The sequence below is a fragment of the Rana temporaria genome, chromosome 3 (genome assembly GCF_905171775.1).
Source record: "Rana temporaria chromosome 3, aRanTem1.1, whole genome shotgun sequence".
Taxonomy (NCBI): domain Eukaryota; kingdom Metazoa; phylum Chordata; class Amphibia; order Anura; family Ranidae; genus Rana; species Rana temporaria.
Genome location: NC_053491.1, coordinates 314,028,892 through 314,052,941, shown reverse-complemented (window position 1 = coordinate 314,052,941; position 24,050 = coordinate 314,028,892).

The following is a 24,050-nucleotide window of genomic DNA, read 5'->3' as shown; positions in this document are numbered from 1 at the left end:
ATTACTTAAAATGGGACAGTAATATTTATCCACAATATCTCCCAGGATATATGTTAAGACAATTTGTGGTTTGAACATCTATTTCTCATGAATTTGTATTTTATTTCATCAGTTGTTATTTTATTTCTATCTGTAATTTTTCTTTTTTTGCACTTCTCAAAATACATCTCTGAAAATTACTGATAATGCTAGTCACGAGAAAGCAACATTTTTAGGACCAAAAATGTTTGAACCTCTTTACCCGTACTTTACTTACAAGAGAAAGGAACAAACGTGCCTGGTTATGGTGTCTGTATTCAGTTTGTACCAGGGGCGGACTGACCATTGAGTCACTCGGGCACTGCCCGAGGGCCCCATGCCACTAGGGGGCCCCATCCGGGTTGCCAGGCTCAGTAAAACCAGGGACAGTATGTAAAAATCTGTGTTTTTTTTAGATCTGTCCCTGATATGTCCGAAAATGACATGCTTTTAATGTGAATATCCCAAGATTTTAGCTGCCCGCCTCTGCACTACCTCCTGGCGTGGTGGTCATCTGTAAGCCCAGGGGCCCCATAATCTTCTATTGCCCAGGGGCCCCATGAGTTGTCAGTCCGCCCCTGGTTTGTACCAGGATTAGGGGTGCAACGGATCACAGGTGATCCATGATCCGAACGGGTCACCCCCTTCGGATCGGCACACACTGTGATCCGCGGATTGCCACGGCTCCGGAGCTAGGCCAAAGCCACGGCCTTTGCTAATGTTATGGCCGCGGTTTCGAAGCTAGGCCGAAGCCGCAGCCTTTTCTAACGTTATGGCCGCGGCTCCGGTCTACCTCCAGAGCCGCGACCACAATGTTAGGAAAGGCCGCGGCTTTGGCCTAGCTCCGGAGCCGCGGCCATAACAGCAGTGGGAGGAGACAGCAGTGGGAGAAGACAGCAGCGGGAGAAGACAGCAGCGGGAGAAGACAGCAGCGGGAGAAGACAGCATTGGGAGAAGACAGCATTGGGAGAAGACAGCAGTGGGAGAAGACAGCAGTGGGAGAAGACGGCTTGGGAAGAAGCCGGCTTGGGGAAAAGATGGCTCAGGGAAAAGATGGCCCCCTCCTTAGCAACCAGCTATATACAGTGGCCCAGATTCAGGTAGAGCCGCGCAATATTTGCATGGGCAAAGGGCAAAGATTTTGCTCTGCGCCCACGCAAATATTTGGATTTGCCCGCGATTCACGGAGCAGTAGCTCCGTAAATTGCACCGGGCGCTATGCTAATTAGCCCTGCGTAAGGGCGCCTAATGTAAATGATCCCGCCGGGGGCGGGAATCATTAAAATTAGGCGCGCTCCCGTGCCGAGCGAACAGCGCATGCTCCGTCGGGAAACTTTCCCGACGTGCATTGCGGCAAATGACGTCGCAAGGACGTCATTTGCTTCTAAGTGAACGTGAATGGCGTCCAGCGCCATTCACGAATCACTTACGTAAACGACGTGAAATTTAAATTTCACGAGCGGGAAGGGCGGCTATACTTTAGCATTGGCTGCCCCTACTATGAGAAGGGGCAGCCTTAGGCCCCATACACACGAGAGGATTTATCCGCAGATACGGTCCAGCAGACCGTATCCGCGGATAAATCCTCTCGAGGATTTCAGAGGATTTCTATGCGATGGCGTGTACACACCATCGCATTGAAATCCGCGCTGAAATCCTCTGCCGATGACGTGTCGCGCCGTCGCCGCTATTATGACGCGGCGACGGGCGCGACGCTGTCATATAAGGAATTCCACGCATGCGTCAAATCATTACGACGCGTGCGGGGAATCCCTTTAGACGGATGGATCCGGTAAGTCTGTACAGACGAGCGGATCCATCCGTTGGAATGGATTCCAGCAGATGGATTTGTTGAGCATGTCAGCAAATATCCATCTGCTGGAAATCCATCCCAGGGGAGATTTATCCGCGGATAAATATCCGTTGGCGTGTACACACCATAGGATCTATCCGCAGAAACCCATTTGATGGGATTTATCTGCGGATAGATTCTATGGTGTGTATGGGGCCTCACGCTAAAGTCGCCATACGGAAACTCCGTACCTTGCGTGCGCAGGGCCCGCGCAACTTTTGTGAATCGGTGGTAGTATGCAATTTGCATACTATACGCCGATCACAATGGCCGCGCCCCCTAGCGGCCAATGCAAGAATGCAGCCTGAGATATGAAGGCATAAGGAGGCTTATGCCTGTCATATCCTAGGCTGCAGTCCGCGTAGCGATGTTCCTGAATCAGGGGCATTCGCTACGTGGGAGCAAAACAGCTATTGCGCCGCGCAACCTATGGTTGCGCGGGCGCAATAGCTTCTTGAATCTGGGCCAGTGTGTTTAAAGTGGGGTAAAAGGGTTTAAAAATGGATTTCAGTGGATCGGATGTAACAGATATTGTCTGCTAACATCTGTTTTTCATCTACCTCAAAAAACGGAACTTAATGGAGGCGGATGTCAGCAGATGCTCATCCGCTAACGTCCGCTATCCCATAGACATACATGTACTGTATGTCCATTTTTCATCCGCCAACAGATGGAGAAAAAATGGACATACGGAATGCCCCTGTGAAAGGACCCTTAACCTTGCATCCAGCATCTAAATTATTGTGTTTTTTATTTTTAAAAAGCTAGTGTGAAAGAAAAAGTATTATTTTGGTTTAAAGTGATTCTAAAGGCAAGATAAAAAAAAAATATGCAAACATGTTATTTTTATCTGCTCTGTGCAATGGTTTTGCACAGATGGTGGTCATGGCTCCTCCCTCCTGCCAAGTCCCCTCAATAGCAAGCTATAGGGGCACGCAAACAGGCTCACTCCCGAGCCAGGTTCTCTGTGTCTGTTCATACAATGCCTCCCACTCTATCATTGTCTCACCTGCTACAATTGACAGCAGCAGGAGCCAATGGCTACCGCTGCTGTGTGAGCCACTGAGGAGAGAGAGGCCTGGGAGAACCGCTGCTCTCATGCACATAGCTGGATTGAGATGAGGCTCAGGTAAGTACAAGGGGGGCTGCACCCAGAAGGTTTTTTACCATAATGCATTGGATGCATTGGGTTAAAAACCATGAGCCTATAGAACCACTTTAACAATTCTTAATTTTCTATGTAACTTTGATGATCTGTTCCAAATGCCAGTATATATAATGACTGTCCTCCTTAGACACAATTTTTGCAGAAAGTAGGGCCACTTGCTTATTTGGCAGAATGAGAAGGCACCCTAACTCTTCAATAAGACACAGATGTTTAATGCAACACCGTTTTACTTTAGAAATGTGCAGTACAGAGAATGATTTTTCCAATGATTTGAAGTGTAAGAAGGCAATTACTTTTCAAGGTCTTGTGTCTCACAGTGGCGGCCCGTCCATAGGGGGTGCCCGGGCACCGCCCCCCCTCCCCCAGTCAGTTAAAAAAAATATATTTAAACATGTCCCTTTAAGAGAAAAAAAATCCAAAAAAGGTCCTATGTGCACTGTGTGCGGGACGCCGGCCACAGTGCAGTATGGGTAGCGCCACGTCTGTGCAATCACGGGATTGCAGACGTGGCGCTACATTGGCAGCCAAAAAATGCCTTTGTGGAGCGGTCCATCGCGCCACTTGCTTCCGGCGCGATGGAATGTACTGTTATGGCTGGGCGGGTGCACACACTTTCTGTGTGCACCCGCCCGTCTCTATGCTAGTTCCGACGTCACTGGAAGAACAGGAAGTGACGTCGGGACTCTCGTACTCAATGCGCCTGGAGCAGGTAAGCAGCTGAGTTATGCCGCATGCCTTACATTCCCCTCCCTGCAGTGCAGTGGCGGCCCGTCCATAGGGGCGCTGCCCCCCTCCCCCAGTCAGTAAAAAAAAATATACATTTTCATTTAAACATGTCCATTTAAGGGGAAAAAAATTCAAAAAAGGTCCTAAGGTGCACTGTGTCCGGGACGCCAGCCACAGTGCAGTATGGCACATGCCTTACATTCCCCTCTGTGCAGTGCATCTTGTATTGTATACGGTGGCAGCGGCAGCGACACAACGGACCCTCCCCGCTTATTGAAAGTTTATTTATTAAAAATATTGGGTGAAAAAAGTGAGCGGAACGGACCCCGCCCCCCCCCGCGCTTATTATTATACAGTATTATTCGGCGGAAATAGCGGCCGGAATGCCCCCCCCCCCCCACGTATTCAAATGTTTTTTTTTATATTTAATCGGCGGTAATAGGGGCCAACCAACTTCCCCCCCCCCCCCTTATTTTTTTTTTTTTTTTATTTTTTTATTTTTTTCCACTTCAGACTCAACCTCATAGAGTGTGCATTATATGCTCATGTTCTGCGTACCAGCCCATTGCATCTCTATATTGGTTTTGCATCATAAGTGTCGCTTCTTTTGTGTGGAAATTTACTTTTTTTTTCTTCCCTCTTTTTTTTTTTTTTATATAAGTATATATTATAATTATTTATTTAATATCATTCCTCATACTTAAGAGGCGCAAAGTAATTGTGATTTCAATTATCCCCCCCCTAGTCCTTCCCTCCCATCCCCCCCTATCTCACCTTAAACAATCTCTTATATCTCTAGTTCTCTCTAATTTTCTTCTGGTATATCTTTTTAAGTATCTACCCTTAATTTTTCTGCGTAACTCCACGATTTCTTAAAAGTCCTCCATTTATCCCATTTCGTGATTTGTAGGATGTTGTTGCCCTCTATAGCCTCTTTTAGTTCTTTCATTTTGTATGTTTCTTCAACCGCATCTATCCACTCCCAGATTAAGGGGCACTCCACCTCTTGCCACTTCCTTGGAATAAGTCTCTTAGCGGCATTGAGTAGATGCGGTACAAGCATTTTCCTGTAACTCTTTATACCTTCGTCCCCCGCGTGGAATAGGATGACCCATGGGTCCATCTTGATCTTTTTCCCGTGATCTCTTCCACACAGGCCAAAATTTGTTCCCAATACCTCTTAATCTTAGGGCATCCCCACCAGAGGTGTGCCATATTTCCTGATGTTTTACATCCCCTCCAGCACTCTCCTGTCTGTTCTTCTTTATACTTTTTTAGCTTATCCGGAGTCATGTACCATCCGGATATGCATTTAAAACACATCTCCGCAGTACGGCTATCTACCGCTGAAGAGTGTGTCAGAGCCAACATTTTATCTATTGTGCCCCCATCCTGCTGTGTTCCCAGTTCCCTTTCCCATTTTCTAATGAATGGGGGTATGTTCAGCCCATCCATCTTCAATAGAATCCTATATAACTTTGAGGTAGTTCCTTTTGATCTTTCCGTGGAACATATTTTTTCTAATTCTGTTAACTGGTCTCCCGTTCTCAGTGGTCCTGGGAGATCCTGAATAAAATGTTTAAGCTGCTGGTACCTCCATTCATTGATTTCCATTAAATTATTTTTAAATTTTAACTCTTGTAGTGTTATTATGTGACCATCCTTCATTATATCCCTTAGTTGTACAGTGTCCTGTTTAATCCAATTACCCCCCACTTGTGTTTTACCTGGTGCAAAATAATCGTTATTTTTTAGTGCTATAAAAGGTGAATTATATTCTTTCTGAGTTTTTTTATATACCTTATCCCATATTTTAAGTGCATTTTTTGTTATTTCGTGTGCGTTTTTATCTAGTGTCCTAAATTGGGGAGGGTTCCAAATTATCTTGTCCAACCTCGCCTGTGCTAATTCATTTTCTAAACTTACCCACCTTTTTTCTTTGTTGGCTCTGGCCCACTCCACCACCCTTGTTATTACCACTGCGTCATAGTATCCTTTAATATCCGGTACCGCTAAACCCCCCTTTTTTTTGGTTCTTTATTTAAATGTTTTTTTTTTTATATATTTCATCGGGGGAAATAGGGGCCAACCATTGTTAACCCCCCCGCCCCCCAACCCCCCCCCCACCCCGCTTATTTAACATTGGGCGCAAATAGCGTCCGGAACATTTCTTTTATATGTAAAAAAAAATTACAGCACAAATAGCGGCTGTCAACACTACCCCACCAGACCACCCAGTTATTAAAAAAAAAAATTATACTCAATGTGCAGGGAAAATATCGTCCGTCAACACCAATCATACTCCCCCCGCTTATTAAAAAAATTGCAAATTGTCCTGCGACTTGGGACTGGAAAGTTGCATTATAAGTCGGATCCGATGAGAACCGTTCATATCTGTGCAACTTCAAGTCACAGCGACTTCGAAGTAGTCCCTGCATTACTTTTGTCCCACTTTGATGTGACTTGAGGTTCATAGACCTCCAGAATACACAGGCATTTCTTCAAGTCGCTGCAAAATCACAGCAAAAAATTGTGGCAGAATCTTGCGACTTTCAGGCTAACGCAGTATGAAAGTTGCACAATTCTGCCGCAATTTTGATGCGACTTAAAGCAATGCCTGTGTATTCTGGGGGTCTATGGACCTCAAGTTGCATCAAAGGGGGACCAAAGTAGTGCAGGGACTACTTTGAAGTCGCTGTGACTTGAAGTCGCACAGATATGAACGGTACTCATTGGAAATCGTGGGGTACGACTTGTCATGCAACGTTAAAGTCCCAAGTCGCAGGACAAGTAATGCAGTATGTCTGCAGTCTCTGGTAATCTCATGCAGTATGTCTGCAGTCTCTGGTAATCTCGTGCAGTATGTCTGCACTCTCTGGTAATATCGTGCAGTATGTCCGCAGTCTCTGGTAATCTTGTGCAGTATGTCCGCAGTCTCTGGTAATCTCGTTCAGTATGTCCGCAGTCTCTGGTCATCTCGTGCAGTATGTCCGCAGTCTCTGGTAATCTCGTGCAGTATGTCCGCAGTCTCTGGTAATCTCGTTCAGTATGTTCGCAGTCTCTGGTCATCTCGTGCAGTATGTCCGCAGTCTCTGGTTATCTTGTGCAGTATGTCCGCAGTCTCTGGTAATCTTGTTCAGTATGTCCGCAGTCTCTGGTAATCTTGTGCAGTATGTCTGCAGTCTCTGGTAATCTTGTGCAGTATGTCTGCAGTCTCTGGTAATCTTGTGCAGTATGTCCGCAGTCTCTGGTAATCTTGTGCAGTATGTCCGCAGTCTCTGGTAATCTTGTGCAGTATGTCCGCAGTCTCTGGTAATCTTGTGCAGTATGTCCACAGTATCTGGTAATCTCGTGCCCATTTAGAGTCCTTCATTACTAACAGTGTAATTTTTTAGTTTGTTTGCGCCGATCTGTAAGGCTGCGCTATAAACCATGATTTGTGATGCTGGGGCTATATATTCTGTTCTGTGATACTAAGATGTATACTCCTGACACTATGAGTGGAAGCAAGTGGAATACAGGGGACGGAGTGGGTGGATTCTACAAGGGGTGTGGCTTATGAGAAGTGGGAGGGACCACATGTGGAGGAGCGGGGTCTTGCGCCCCCCCATCCTAAAACTTCTCCAGCGGCCACTGGTCTCCAATAGGAACTTATGTCCACCTAGGACTAAACTAACTAGCAGTAAACAAAAGGGCCAAACAGAAGGACATCGGAAATGCAGAAGGTAAACAAGTTGCAGCAGCACACACTACCCTACGATGTCAATATATCACTGAACATAGGCATACATTTAAATATAACAACCATAGTATAAATGCATTATAGTTGGTGGGAAACAACAAGGGGGCATGACAGGGGTTTGTCTTTTGCCTACATACTTTGTATTATAAAGTGCCCCTTTTTCACATTTCAGAAAGTTTGCACATTATCATGAGAGTCTCGGCTCACCCATACAACTATAAAGCAAATTATAGAGACAGTAAGGCGGGGTGGTAATGAATGATGAATTGCATTGTTGGTGTCCGGGAATTGTAGACTTAATTAAAATAATTAGTTACATTCTAGCAGAAAAACTGTGAAAATCAGAATATATATTATTAGCACTGTTTGAGGACTATTCAGAAAAGCAGATCTGCAGTCACTGACATATTATGCAAGACCACCCACAGTATTTACTGTTTTTCTTCACAAAGGTTTGACACTTGGGAAATGACAAGATAATACATGCTAATAAAGTGCATTAAACTAACTTTTGAATTTGAATATGCCTCTGCCATCTCCTCCTTCATCTGGTGCTAGAATTCCCTGTAAAGGTTTCACATGAAAAATAAGACTGTGGAATTAATTTATACCCTTCAAAGGCTTGACAATTGTACTAGTTTTTCCTTTGCGCTAAATTTTTTTGCTGTCAGCTATTTTTCTGATGACTTTGAGATTAGAATTAATGTTATCAACAAAGCTGTTTACTGAGACATAAATGCTGGCCGGAATTATAGTATATCAGGCAAAATGCAGTAACCTATGGCAACTAATGTTTAGGGTTGAGCGAACCCGAACTGTAAAGTTCGGGTTCGGTACGGACTTTGGGTTTTTCCCGAACCCGGACCTGAACCCGAATAATTGAAAAAAGTTTGGGTCCGGGATCGGAGTTCGGGAAAAAAAAAATATGCGGAGGTCCCCGCAAATTCAATAACCAGACCCTTTAGGTCTGGTATGGATATTCAGGGGAACCCCTTCCGTCAATTTAAAACAAAAATGACGTGCAGTTCCCCCTAAATATCCATAACCAGACCCTTCAGGTCTGGTATGGATATTCAGGGGAACCCCGCCGTTAATTTAAAACAAAAATGACATGCAGTTCCCCCTAAATATCCATAACCAGACCCGTTATCCGAGCATGTTGACCTGGCCGGCCGCAGAAAAGAGGGGGGACAGAGTGCGGCCCCCCCTCTCCTGAACCGCACCAGGCCACATGCCCTCAACATGGGGAGGATGTCCCCATGTTGATGGGGACAAGGGTCTCATCCCCACAACCCTTGCCCGGTGGTTGTGGGGGTATGCGGGCGGGAGGTTTATCAGAATCTGGAAGACCCCTTTAACAAAGGGGACCCCCAGATCCTGCCCCCCCCCGTGTGAAATGGTAATGGGGTACACTGTACCTCTACCATTTCACGAAGGAAGTGTAAAGTCTTGTAAAAAAACACACTGGGGCAGATTCATAAAGCACTTACACCATTTTTTTGGTAGATGCACGGCGTAAGTGCAGATTTGCGCCGGCGGATCGCTGCGCCTTACCCAGAGAACCATATTACGCCTCCAAATAGACTTCATCGCCTCGGTGTAACCTTTCCACGCCGGCGCGGCGTTGGTCCAGATTTACGCTGGTCCGATCTGGCGTGGCCATGGTTTTTTGTTTTAAATATGCAAATGAGGTTTTTGGGCCGATTCATCAACTTAAGCTTGACCGGCGCAGGCTACTCCCGGTGAGCGGAGCTGAAATTTCCGGTGCAAAGTTACACCTCATAAAAGCAGGGGTAACTTTGCACCAAACTTGCAGAGGTCAGCTGGAGAGCAGCTAAAGCAGCAGCGTTACAAACGAACTGAGCAACAACACTTGCTGGACAACACATAGAGGCGGTCCCCATGTTGGGAGAGGCCCTCAATAATTACAGCCCTCTCCTCTGGGCTGAAATTGGTCATCCGCCCACCTGAGGATTCCTCATCAGCCATAACTGCCCCACCACAATGCAAACGACCTAGCTTAGAAAAAAAAAAGCTTCAGTACATTTGCACCTGCAGGGCGGAAGTCTGGGCTGATTCATGGACTGGGCTTTGGTAGTGGGTCGGCGTAGCTCAGGGATCACGCCGGGGCGCAGTTCTGAGCATGTGCAGATTGGGACATTTACCCCTGGATGTCACTGAGCATGTGCGGTCTAAGATGCGCCCCGGCGTGACCCCTGCGCCACGGTCGGCACTTCATTAGCATAGGGTGACTCCCAGTTGGCCTTACCCCGCCTTATGCCGTCTAAAATCCGCCCCGCTGGGGCATCGTAGACAAAAAAAGTTTCTTGAATCACCTAACTGCCTCTCCGCGCTGGACCGGTGTAGTCTAAAAATGATGCACCACGCCGGTGCAAATCTGCACCATTGTACATGAATCTGCCCCACTGACACCAAAGAATAAAGTCCTTTATTAAAAAAAAAAAACATCCAGCGGTGAGAAATCCACTCGTTCCCGGCTTCCTGCATTGTCCTGATCCTGCGACGTCACTCGGTAAGCCCAAGAAGAGGAAAGACCTTTCCTCTTCTCGGGCTTACCCAGTGACGTAGCAGAGGGTACGTCAGAGGGGGCGGGGTCACGTGACGGGTGGCTCTGCCTCCTCTATATAAGAAATGTCACAGCTTCAGCCGCTCATTCGCTGGGCTGTGCCCAGCGGTGAGAGGAGGTCCGGAATGCTGCTGCGCTGGATGAATGGATATTCTCAGCGCTGGAGCGGAGATCACCCGACGCAGGATCTTATCATCGCGGGAGATCACCCGCAGCCGTCGCAGGATCAGGACAACGCAGGAAGCTGGGAACGAGTGGATTTCTCACCGCTGGATGTTTTTTTTTTTTAATAAAGGACTTTATTCTTTGGGTTCAGTGTGTTTTTTTAAAAGACTTTACACTTCCTTCGTGAAATGGTAGAGGTACAGTGTACCCCATTACCATTTCACACAGGGGGGGGTCAGGATCTGGGGGTCCCCTTTGTTAAAGGGGTCTTCCAGATTCTGATAAACCTCCCGCCCGCATACCCCCACAACCACCGGGCAAGGGTTGTGGGGATGAGACCCTTGTCCCCATCAACATGGGGACATCCTCCCCATGTTGAGGGCATGTGGCCTGGTGCGTTTCAGGAGAGGGGGGGCGCACTCTGTCCCCCCCCCTCTTTTCTGCGGCCGGCCAGGTCAACGTGCTCGGATAACGGGTCTGGTTATGGATATTTAGGGGGAACCGCACGTCATTTTTGTTTTAAATTGACGGCGGGGTTCCCCTGAATATCCATACCAGACCTAAAGGGTCTGGTTATTGAATTTGCGGGGACCTCTGCACATTTTTTTTTCTAAAAGTCTGTGTCCCATTGACTACAATGGGGTTCGGAGTTCGGGTTCGGGTTCAGGTTCCCGAACCCGAACTTTTTTTTTAAAGTTCGGGTTCGGACCCGAACCCGAACATCCAGGTGTCCGCTCAACTCTACTAATGTTATATCACATTTTATTGTTTTGTCCACAGTAAAATAGCTTTAGCTGTTACTCCTGGTTGCTGCATACCATTGCCTTCATCGTTCTGGGTGGACATCTTATGACATCCTTGCAAAACACACCTCTGATCACAGCAGATCACATGCCATTTGAAAACAATGGATGGCTACAATTGTGTTGCTAGCTGTGATTGGGCACAGTGATCACATGGTACAGACAGGTACAATCTATACCATGTGATTAGCTTTGACCAATCACAGCAAATCTCAACAAAAGACAATGAATGAATCAGTTTCATTCAATAAAAATGGTTGCTTATACCAGTGGTTCTAAACCTCAGTCCTCAAGTGTCATAGAAATATTAATATCGCACGTAAATAATTAAAATAAGCTATAAAAACCTTTTTGTCTATATAAAAATTAAAGCAAACGATAGGGGTGGGAAAAAGAGAAAAGGGATTACATTTATTGATACAGAGAAGACACTTGTATTAATCCAATATTTACAACCATCACATAAATTATATCACTTGTTAAAACAGAGAGGACACTACTGAATACTGATACAACATACATGATATTAATAAGAATATGGCTATAGAGGATTCAACAATAAGTAATGATACGTTGTAGAGAGAGACAGAGAGAGGGAGAGAGAGAGGGGGAGAGAGAGAGAGAAAGAGAGAGAGAGAGAGAGGGAGAGAGGAGAGAGATTACATCACATCACCAAGAGACAGAGAGAGAGGGAGAGAGAGGGGGAAGGAGAGAGAATACATCACCATGCTGCTAGGTCCACTTCTCCAGGGCAAGAGGGCTCTGATAGCTTTCTCTCTGACCTTTAAGGTCCCCTGGCCTCCTCTACCTCCCCTCCAGGCTTCAAAATCCTTAGGATGCTATTGGTGTAAAATTGCCTTACAACCAGATTGGTTGAATCTCAAGCTCAGATATTCATTGGTCCCGGGTACCAATCAGTATCGGATTGGTCGCATTTTCAAGCCTTAAAGCAATGTATCTAGTATGCCAAAAACCTCTGTTTGATGTGTCAAGCAATCCTTTGATGACCATTTATTACACTAGTATGTTAAGGGCCCCTGCTGTGATGGAGCCTTTCATCCTGTCTAGCTTCCCTTCATAACAAAAGGACAATTTGGCTAATGTAATTATCAGGGAGAAGTCATTTTTTAAAGCCCAGCTGAGTGCTTAATTTTGTCATATCACAAAATTGAACCAGTCCAGTAAAACATATACATTATCTTTACACTGGTTCCCCTGGTATAAATATGAAATTTGACTTCCCACCACAGTCCCCCTTGAAGTTCATTCTTGAACTTATGTCCTCCTTCAATGATCCGGTACCCACCCACAACGGCCCAGAAGCCCCGACCCTTCCCCCACCACCACTGCGGCCTCTTCCTTTCTTGAACTCGCCATAACTCATCAAGGTAGACTTGAGACAGTCCTGGTGCCTTTGAAACTTCAGATCTGAACCATGAGTGTCTGTACTGCAATGTTTCATCGCCCCTCTGCATTGGAGGAGTGGAATTCCAACATTGATGGCGGGATCCTTATATATTTAGTCCTGTATCTTGGAAATATGGTGTTCTGATTGTCACCATTGGATCGGACCGCGAGACAGCACTTGTAACAGGAGTCACTTTTGGGCACAGATTGAGCCAGGAAATAAAGAGACATATATTGGATTGTTTTAACATGGACAGTAATCTACCATATATTCTTTAAATGTCTGTAAAGAATATTGTGACCCAACCAGTCAATAGTGACTCATTTATATGATTAGCCCTGGCTAGTGACATGTTAAATGAGCCTGGCTCTTGAAAGGCCTTCCATTGTGTGAGGCTGTTGAGATGCTAACTAAGACTGCTTCTGTGGATTGAAACTGAGAGTCAGTCTGGCTACCAGACCTTTCATTATGTATACTGTTTATGTGTGGAATGTACTTGTCGGAGACGCAACGTCTGGGGGATAATTAACTCTGAATATCATTTTGTAAAAATATGTGATTAAAGCCCCATGGTGTGAAGGGGGCTGGAGATTTCATTGTCCCTTTGATTACGGTCACCTGCTTGTAACTGCATAAAAAGCCTTCGAAGAAACCATTAAAGCACTCTTGCATTTGAAACCAGAAAGCACAGAGCTGTGTCTCGTCTTATTCTGGGAATGGGATGGATATTGTCCTGTTGGTTGGAGTGTCAATAAGCTGTCTTGGATGGAATGGAATATCGTGAACAGATTTAACCCCTGTCCCATTTGGGGTTCCGTTACAATTGGTGGCTAGCAGCGGGTTAATTCCATCACTTAAAGGACAGCTACAAGGACTACTGGAGAACCGTGGCAGACCAGCCAGCAACCATAAGAAGATGGACGTGATCACAGAACTTGTCCAAATGGATGGAGCGGAAAGACCCAACTTAACGGAAAGGCCCAGCGTAACAGACAGGACCCCGGAGGAGGCAAGTTTTGATCGGGCTGTCAAACTAAGACTGGTACACTATGGTCCTAACCCTCCACCGGAGATCATAGACAGAGTTATAGCTGCTGTGGACGCAAATTGGCTACGGCAAAGACGTTCTGCAGCAGCAGAAGTCACAGCAGCACCAACTGAAAGGAGAAAGATACATTTTGCTGCTTTTAAGAACTTCATTGAAACTGAAGGGGAGATTGATGGGTACCTTGCTGATTTTGAACGGCAATGTGCCCTACACCGGGTGCCCACAGAGGAATGGGTTACCATTTTGTCTGGGAAATTGTCCGGACCGGGCCATCCCAGACAAGGATATTATGAACTATGGACTGGTAAAAGAAGCACTTTTGGCCAGGTATGCCGTCACACCAGAGGCATACCGGAGGCGGTTCCGAGAGATGAGCAAGCAGACTGGAGACTCATATACCGAGTGGGCATGCCGCCTACACCGCATAGCATCCCACTGGGCCGATGGATGCCAAGCAGAATCCGGAGAAGAGGTGCTGCAGGTGTTCCTGCTGGAGCACTTCTTTGACAAACTGTCCCAGGACGTCAGAGAATGGGTCCGGGACAGAAACCCTTTCTCCTTGTCTGAAGCAGCTCGCCTGGCGGACGAATACACAGACGCCCGCAAACTGGACAACTCTGTGGTCAAGACCACAGCTCGGGTGGATTATCGATCAGCGGCACCCCCGCCGGCTATTGCCTACAAACCCCAGTCGGACCGTCCTACAACACCATCTCCAGCGGCCACTTATCCTCAGAAGCCCAGGTTCAACTCCCAGGACTACTCACAGCCCATCAGGTGTTTTGGGTGTAAACAGCTAGGACACAGAAAGCTAGACTGTCCATTGAATCCACCCAGGCAGTCACAGTCATGGAGACAGCCAGAAAGGGGGAACCCCCACACATCCATGCATGCGGCCCACTGCGTTGAGGAGGAAGAACATTGGGGTGTTCTGCACAAGGCAGATCCGATACAAGCAGCTAACCAGGACAACAGGCAGCAACACAGGCAGACTGTCTGGGTCAATGGAAAGGTAGCCAATGGGCTACATGATACTGGGGCCACGATGACCCTGCTATAGAAGAAACTCATCCCAGAGAGCCAGCACACCGGAGACACCGTAGCCGTAAGAGTAGCGGGAGGCACCGTCTTCCGGCTACCCGTTGCCCGGGTTCACCTGGATTGGGGGGTTGGTTTGGGACATGTGAATGTGGGGGTGATGAAGGATTTGCCAGCAGATGTACTACTGGGGAATGATTTGGCCCCCCTTGTTTCTGCGTACGCCCCGATGTGTCCCGCTGAACCCCACACAGTGACTACCTGTGCCCCAACCCGCGTTGCTGGAACCAACTCGCTTGCTGCTGAGACCCGGGTAAGACTACCTTCCCCGACATGTACTGTAGATCTGGCACAATATCACAGTCTAAAATGGGAATGTGACAAGTTGGCCAGTGAGAAATCAGAGATGCAACGACACTACGTCATGTATTATGAGATGTCCCGTGGCTTGAACATTGAAATGCACAAACAGGCTGAAATTGTCAAATGATTAAATGGGATTTGCATCCAGGTGGTGCCTTATCTCTCCCAAGAGCATCAGCATCAGGTTTTGGGAGCCATTGAGAGAGCAAAGCAAGTGACTTTTCCAGAACTGAATTCCATTATTCACCTTCACCATCAGCTGGTAAGCCAAATGGCAATGCTGATGGTTTATCCCGGCAAACAGACGTCATCCCGGTCTCCTAGTTCAGGACATCCCCAAGTTGACCCGAAAAGGATCAAGCCGGGTCTGCCGGAGTGTTCCACAAGGAGGGAGCCATGTAACAGGAGTCACTTTTGGGCACAGATTGAGCCAGGAAATAAAGAGACATATATTGGATTGTTTTAACATGGACAGTAATCTACCATATATTCTTTAAATGTCTGTAAAGAATATTGTGACCCAACCAGTCAATAGTGACTCATTTCTATGATTAGTCCTGGCTAGTGACATGTTAAATGAGCCTGGCTCTTGAAAGGCCTTCCATTGTGTGAGGCTGTTGAGATGCTAACTAAGACTGCTTCTGTGGATTGAAACTGAGAGTCAGCCTGGCTACCAGATCTTTCATTATGTATACTGTTTATGTGTGGAATGTACTTGTCGGAGACGCAACGTTTGGGGGATAATTAACTCTGAATATCATTATGTAAAAGTATGTGATTGAAGCCCCATGGTGTGAAGGGGGGTGGAGATTTCATTGTCCCTTTGATTACGGTCACCTGCTTGTAACTGCATAAAAGGTTGAGAAGAAACCATTAAAGCACTCTTGCATTTGAAACCAGAAAGCACAGAGCTGTGTCTCGTCTTATTCTGGGAATGGGATGAATCGGGTCCTGTTTGTTGGAGTGTCGATAAGCTGTCTTGGATGGAATGGAATATCGTGAATGGATTTAACCCCTGTCCCATTTGGGGTTCCGTTACAGTATCCTGTTTGGTAGATTTCAATTCCCTGTCCTTAGAGAGGAAATCTCTCTATAGAGATCACATTTTGACAATTATCACTAAGGATAAGCTAATGTATCTGGGTTTAGCTCAGAGGAGAATTTAACAAACTCTAAAACCAAACATGGTTAAAGCATATTTAGGGGAGCAAATCTTGAAAATCAATTCCTATTATTTTCAAGGCCAATACGCAAAGGATGGTCCAAAAAATGGCATTGGGAGCTGTGCACTGCCATCGGGGACATGTTTCAATGCAAAAAAGTATATAAAAAAATACCAGAAGATTTTCTTTTAATGTGACTTCAAAGGCAACATGGGAAAACATTAATCTTGTTAATTGCATGCCTGGGGGATTGGCCTTTAGGATTTATATATGACTTTATATGGCATGTTGGAGAACAGTCACAGGACAGTATATAAGCAGCTTGACAAGGTCATAATATAAGAGGGAGAAATAAGAAATAAACATTAGACTGTATTTTTTCAGAGACAAAAGCCACACATATTGCATAGTGACTTGAGAGCAAATAAACTGCTTGTTAAGGCTGCATTGTAAGAGGGAGACATAAAGCAGCTTTCATCCCTTAAATTTTAGTGTGTATTATTTTAGAGACAATATCTACAAATATTTATTGATTAGCCCAAAATGTAAAAAAGAGAGATGTGGCAGTTTTTATTTTGAAATTAAAACTGGAGTGTACTATTTCAGGGACCATAGCCACACATAGTGTATAGTGGCTAGAGAGCATATAAGCAGCTTGGTTAGGCTGCAATGTGAGAGTAGGAGACGCAACAGGTTTTATCCATAATTAAAAATAAGAGCATAATTTTTTAGAGAAAGTAGCCATAAATATAGTACAGTTACTGTACAGTATGTAAAAAGCTTGATTAGGGTCATGTGCACAGTAAGAAACTGAATTGACGAGGTTGGCCACTTTTGTATCTCCAGGCCCAGGCCCCATTGAAGGTAGAACAGATGATGCCTAGGGACAGGAGGAACACGAGCACCAACAGATGTTAATAGCAGAACTTGTGGCAGGAAACACAAACTCGAAGGGTCAGGTTGAGCATCAGGTCAGGAACAGAGGCAATGCAGAGAGGACCAGCCGAGGTTAAAGGGGTACTCAGGAATAGCAGGTTCTGGATGCGTGTCAGTGCTCCCAGCAGGCTTGAAGCAGGAACACACTGCAACACTGCAACAACTGGAGCAGAGATGAGGGATAGCATGTCACAATATAAAAGGGAGAGATGAGACAATTTTTATCTTGAATTGAAAATAGGAGTGTATTATTTTAACCACTTCCAGATTACGCGAAATCACGTACCTGTACGTGATTTTGTCAATGGCCACTGGAGGGTGCGCACTCGCTGCCAGAGCCACAATCGTGCACTGATTGGCCACCGGGGGAACAAATCAGTGGGCCCAGTGGACGCGATGTCTTCCAAGCACCTGTGATCACTCTCCGCAGAGACAGAATGGCAGTCTGCCAATGTAAACAAGCAGACCGCCATGCTGTCAGGCATAGACACTCTGATCTAGTGTTCCTGCTAATCAGGAACATGGATCAGAGTGTCCCTGCAATAAGCCCATCCCTCCACACAGTTAAAAACACACTGAGGTAACACATTTAACTCTTTGATTCCCCCGGATGTCATTACTACAATGTCAGTGCATATTTTTAGCACTAATCACTGTAATAATGTCAGTGGTTACTAAAAAAGTGTCACTTAGGGTCCAATTTGTCCACATCAATGTCGCACAAATTGTTGATCACCACTATTACAAATAAAAAATAAATAAATAAATTAAAAAAGGCCATAAATATATCCCCTATTTTGTATGCCTGGTGGGCATGTCACAAATCAGGCAGTTTACGAGCAGGTGGAATTCCCGCTGAATTTTAGTCAATCGAGCACTGGCTGTGTATGTCTGCCTGAAATACAGACTCCTCTGGCCTGCTTTAGCAGATCTTCCAACACTGGGTACCTATTTAATAAACGTTGTACCACCAAATTGAGGACATGTGCCGGACATAGCACATCTGTCAACTTTTCCTGTCTAAGGGCGGACAAGAGGTTTGTGTCATTATCGCACACCACCCTTCTTAGTTCCAGATAGCGTGAACGACCTCTGAGACTGGCCCTGCAGAGCTGCAATAATCTCTGCTCCGATGTGGTTCCTGTCCCCTAGACACACCAGCTGAAGCACTGCATGGAACCTTTTAGTCTGACTCATTGAATAGCCCCTTGAACGTTTAGGGGGTACTTGTGGTTCATAGGAGGAGGGAATTAAGGAGGAGGAGGGGATAGAGCTGACAAAATCTTGCATCATCACCACTAGCTGTATGGAGACATGGCAGCACAACAAGCTGCAGCACTGAGCCTTGTCCTGCATCCTTTCAAGTTGCAAGTAGAGTCACCCAGTGTGCTATGAACTAAATGTATCATCCCTGACCATGCTTGCTGGACCACGTGTCAGCAGTAACGCGGACTTTGCAGCTGACTGCCGTGCCAAATGATGCCACAACATTGCCTTCCATGTGATTGTATAGAGCTGGAATGGCCTTACGTGAAAACAAACAGCGACCTGATATTGTGGTAAAGCACATTCTGCAAATTCACAGAAGGGGGTAGAATCCATCAGACAGAAAGGAAGAAGTTATAGAGCCAGCAGCTTTGACAAGCTTACATTGGGAGGCTGGGCATGTGGGTGGCAGTGGCTGTTTTTTTTGTTTTTTTTTTTCACTGCAGCAGATTTGGTAGAGACATTTTCCGGCTATAGTCTACAGCTGGTATTGTGCTACTGGCAGATGCGCTGCAAGGATCTTGGACACCCTGCGCTATACCATCATCCCTGTCAGTGGAGGCTAAGAGGTCATGAGGTATAGCGGGGGAAGACTGAGATGAGTAAGGAGAGGGAACAGTATTGCGCCCCTTTTGTGTGGCTTACAGGTGTTCTTGCCAAGTGGTGGGAGGTTAAATGCCTTGTCAAGCATGTGGTACCCAAATAGCTGGTGATGGTCTGTAGGCTCATGTTCCTGCCTTCCTCAACCTCAGAACCAACATCCAAATCAAGTAATGGTTGTGCATCGTCAAGGAGCAAGTGGCTAACGCTGTTTTCTAATACCACAGCTAACTCCTCCGTGCCTGATGCTGGGGCTATGGCAGGAATAGTTGTGGACAAGAAGGTAGGTTTAGCCACTCTGGCAGCTGTAGCAGAATGCGCATTAGTCTCTGCTTGGGTAAAGGAGGATGAGGAGGATGAGGATGGTTTAGTAAACCAGTCCACCACTTCCTCTGCATGCTGTGGCTGAATAGCACGGGCAACATCACCAAACAAAGGAAATGATGCCCTGCCTGAGGACTGACCATGTCCACCTTTGTCTGTGGACACATATGCTGCTGGCCCCCTCACAGTCCCATGAGAACATTTGCCTCTCCTTGTTGTCCTCACGGACGTGATGGGGGGGGGGCTTATTAACGATATGTAATAAAGATATGGAAATGTGTACTTGGCTGCACTTTAATCAATGGAAAGTGGTGCTTGGTGCACTTTAATATGAGGACTCACTACACAGATACACTGCAATATACTGCAGAAAACATGCAGTAACACACAGAAATATTCTCCGTTAAACTTGCAGTAACGCACTGAAATATACTGTGTTAAATGGCAAGTAACGCACAGAAATATACTGCATTAAACATGCACTAATGCACTGAATATAGGCTGGTATGGTATGGATTTTAAGGGGAACCCCATGCCAAAATAAAAGAAAAACAGCTTGGGGTCAGGCAGGTCAGGAAAGGAAAGGGCCTCTTCCTGACAACCCTGGGTGGTGGTTGTCCAGGTCTGCGGGTGGGGGCTTATCGAAATCTGGAAGTCCCTTTAAAAAGGATGCCCCATCCTATGTGAATGAGTAGGGGTAAGTTGTACCCCTACCCATTCACCCAAAAAAGTGTCAGGAAGAACCAGATAAAGAAGACATCAGCGCAGCGAGAAGAACCGGAGGATAAAGACATCACTGGAGGGAGAATAAATCAGAGGGAGAAGAAACTCTGGAGCTGCTTTAATTAAGGACTTTGTCTTTTTTTGGGTGAATAGGTAGGGGTTCAATTTACCACATACTCATTCACATAGGGTGGGGGGTCAGGATCTGAGAGCCCCTTGTTAAAAGGGGCTTCCAGATTCCGATATGCCCCCCCACCCACAGATCCCGACAACCACCGGCCAGGGTTGTTGGGAAGAGGCCCTTGTCCCCACCAGCATGTGGCCCAATATGGTCCAGGAGGGGGGTGCTCGTTTGTCCATCCCCTATCCTGACCTGCTGGCCTGTGTTTCCGGGTTAAGGGTCTGGTATGGTTTTTGGGGGGGAACCCCACGCCGTTTTTTGGGTGGCGTGGGGGTTCCCCTTATAATCCATACCAGACTGAGCCCGGCCTTAAAGGTGCAGAGGCACACCAGAAGCCCAGCATAATACAAAGGCAGCTGAAGGCCTCAAGCATGTCCAAACAATCAGTGACTAGGAATTGGCACAGGTGTGTTTGGGATCCTGCCAGGAAGTCTACAATGCACACCGCTAGGGATGAGCTTCATGTTCGACTCGAACATTGGCTGTTCCCCCGTTCGGCGAACAGCGAACAATTTGGGAGTTAAAAGTCTATGGGAGAAATCAAAAGTGTTAATTTTAAAGGTAAATATGCAAGTTATTGTCATAAAAAGTGTTTGGGTACCTGGGTCCTGCCCCAGGGGACATGTATCAATGCAATTTTTTTTTTTAAAAACAGATGTTTTTTCGGGAGCAGTGATTTTAATAATGCTTGAAGTGAAACAATAAAAGTGAAATATTCCTTTACATTTTGTACCTGGGGGGTGTGTATAGTATGCCTATAAAATAGCGCATGTTTCCCGTGTTTAGAACTGTCCCTGCACAAAATGTCATTCATAAAGGAAAAAAAGTAATTTAAAACTACTCGCGGCCATTCATGAATTGTTGGGTCCCGGCAATACAGATCAAAGTCATTGGAAAAAACGTCAGGGGTTCACCGAACCAAAAAAAGGATGGAGGTCCCCCCAAATTCCATATCAGTCCCTTCAGGTCTGGTATGGATATAAAGGGGAACCGACGAGAGAGCGCCCCCTCCTCCTGAACCGTACCAGGCCACATGCCCTCAACATGGGGAGGATTTCCCCATGTCGATGGGGACAAGGGCTTCATCCCCACAACCCTTGCTCAGTGGTTGTGGAGGTCTGCGGGCATGGGGTTTATTGGAATCTGGAAGCCCCCTTTAACAAAGGAGACCACCATATCCCGCCCCCCTTGTGAATTGGTAACGGGGTACTTTGTACCCCTACCATTTCACAAAGAAAAAGTGTGAACATTTTTAAAATCACAGGAGACGGTTTAAGACAAGTCATTTATTAAAAATAAAAAAAACATTCCAGCGATGTAATCCAGTCTGTCCAGCATTGTAATCCATTCTCGATGTCCTGCGGTGATCCATTCTTCAGCGATGCTCCAATCTCCACTCCACTTCACACGAAACAATAGTGCGTGTTATATGCCAATAAATACGGTATTTGATGCTATTTGCTAAATGTGTATGTATTTTTGCAAAATGTATTTATTTTGTTACAGTAATGTGCACAGTTTGTTTGTGTGACAAGTGTGAACAAGGTTGAAGTGTTTTACTGGCAGAATCACCAGGTCAAATTAAAGAAAGAAAAAGGCCTCTACCACACCTTTGCACTGGTAAGTTGATATACGGGGCCGGATTCAGCAAGAATTTACGCCGGCGTATCTATAGATACGCCGCGTAAATTCAAAGCTGTGCCGGCGTATCTTCTTTCTGTATTCAGAAAGCAAGATACGCCGAAATTAGGCTAAGATCCGACTGGCGTAAGTCTCTTACGCCGTAGTATCTTAGGGTGCATATTTACGCTGGCTGCTAGGTGGCGCTTCCGTCGTTTTCGGTGTAGAATATGCAAATGACCTAGATACGCCGATTCAAAAAAGTACGTGCGCCCGGCGGAATTTTTTTTACGTCGTTTGCGTAAGGCTTTTCCGGCGTAACGTTGCTCCTGCTTCTATGAGGCGTACGCAATGTTAAGTATGGACGTCGTTCCCACGTCAAATTTAAAATTTTTTACGTCGTTTGTGTAAGTCGTTCGGGAAAAGGGCTGGACGAAAACAATACGTCCTTGCGGCCTACTTTGGAGCAATGCACACTGGGATATGTACACGGACGGCGCAATGCGCCGTTCGTAAAAAACGTCAATCACGTCGGGTCACCACCCATTTACATAAAACACGCCCCCCTCATCCTCATTTGAATTAGGCGCGCTTACGCTGGCCCCATTTACGCTACGCCGCTGTAACTTAGGAGGCAAGTGCTTTGTGAATACAGCACTTGCCTCTCTGATTTACGGCGGCGTAGCGTAAATACGATACGCTACGCCGCCGTAACAATGCGCCCGGCTACCTGAATCTAGCCCACTGTGTATTACATTTATGCTATTGGATTTAGATATAGTTTAAGTATACAGTACTTCCCATGTGTACTTAGTGCGGTCTACAATTTTCTCCTTCTTACTGCTTCAGGAAGTGTAATAATTGGTTATAACCAATGGAAGTATGCATTTTTATTTAGAATTGTGTGGGGGGTTTTTCATTCAAAGAGTAAAATATTTATAGGCACATAACATTGGGCATATCAAGTGGAATTTCGGAAAAAAAAAAAACTTAAATTTTGTTGTGCTTTAATAAAAAATAATGTAACATACAGTATTTGGGAACATTTACTAAAACTGGTGCATTCAGAATCTGGTGCAGCGGTGCATGGCAGCCAATCAAAGTCTAACTTAAAACGGAGCACCTTTCAGGGGGGAGGGGGGTCCAATCCGCGGGGACCTGCAGGTAGTGTCTCACTACACGTCCACCCCCGCTGTGTTCTGGGAAACACTTGTCTCCCAGAACACAACGGGGACCAGTGAGCACGGTGAAGCACGGCTCGTGCATGCGCCGTAGGGAACCGGGCAGTAAAGCCGCAATGCTTCACTTCCTGGTGTCCTCACCGAGGATGGAAGTGGGGGCAGCAGAGTGACGAGTGATTTCTCGTCTTCTGCTGCCGATGTCGCTGGACTCCAGGACAGGTAAGTGTCCTAATATTAAAAGTCAGCAGCTGCAGTATTTGTAGCTGCTGGCTTTTAATAATTTTTTTTACGGCGGGGCTCCGCTTTCAGTTTATTCAATTAGGCTTTGACAATAAAACCTGTAGGCTGATTGGTTTCTATGCAGAGTTACAACAGATTTTGCACTAGCCAACTTCAGTCAATAACCCCCTATGTGTATATATCTGGTACCAGCTTAGCTTCCCATAGTCTCCTTCACATCAGGATTTGGAATAAAAGAGGAAGAACCAGCTCTGTCATCTGTCAAGGCTATATTGTGTCAGTTTTTTCCTAGGTGAGCACATAACAGCTTCACTGGTGTGATTCTCCTCCTTTAATGCCTAAACAGCAGGCTGAGGCTGATGCCGCGTACACACCATCACTTTATGTGATGAAAACAAACAACGTTTTTATAAAAGTCACTTTAAATGACCGTGTGTGGGGGAAAACGTCGTTGTATGTCTTGTGAAAAATGGCAAAAAAAATTTTTATGTGTCGTTTTTCAAAACGTCGTTTTTTACTTCACAGAAATTGACCGTGTGTAGCAAAAAACGACGTTTAAAACAAAGTTTTTACACCCGCGCATGCCCAGAAGCTAGTTATGAAGCTAGCTTCAATGGAACCTCGCTTTGCTAGAGCATTGTGAAAAAACGATGGTGTGTAGGCAACTTCGTCTTTGAAAATTTAAGTTTCAAAAACATCGTTTTTTACTTCACAGAAAATTTCGTTTTTTTTCCATCACATAAAGTGATGGTGTGTATGCGGCATCAGGAGGGGGAAGGAAGGGCATTATCAAGGAATCAGAAATTTGGCAATTATGTTCGCCAATGTCCATCCATCTAATAGGCAAGCTCGGGAGGGCACTGGTTCATAAGATGTGGATGGTATGTTGATTTGTGCA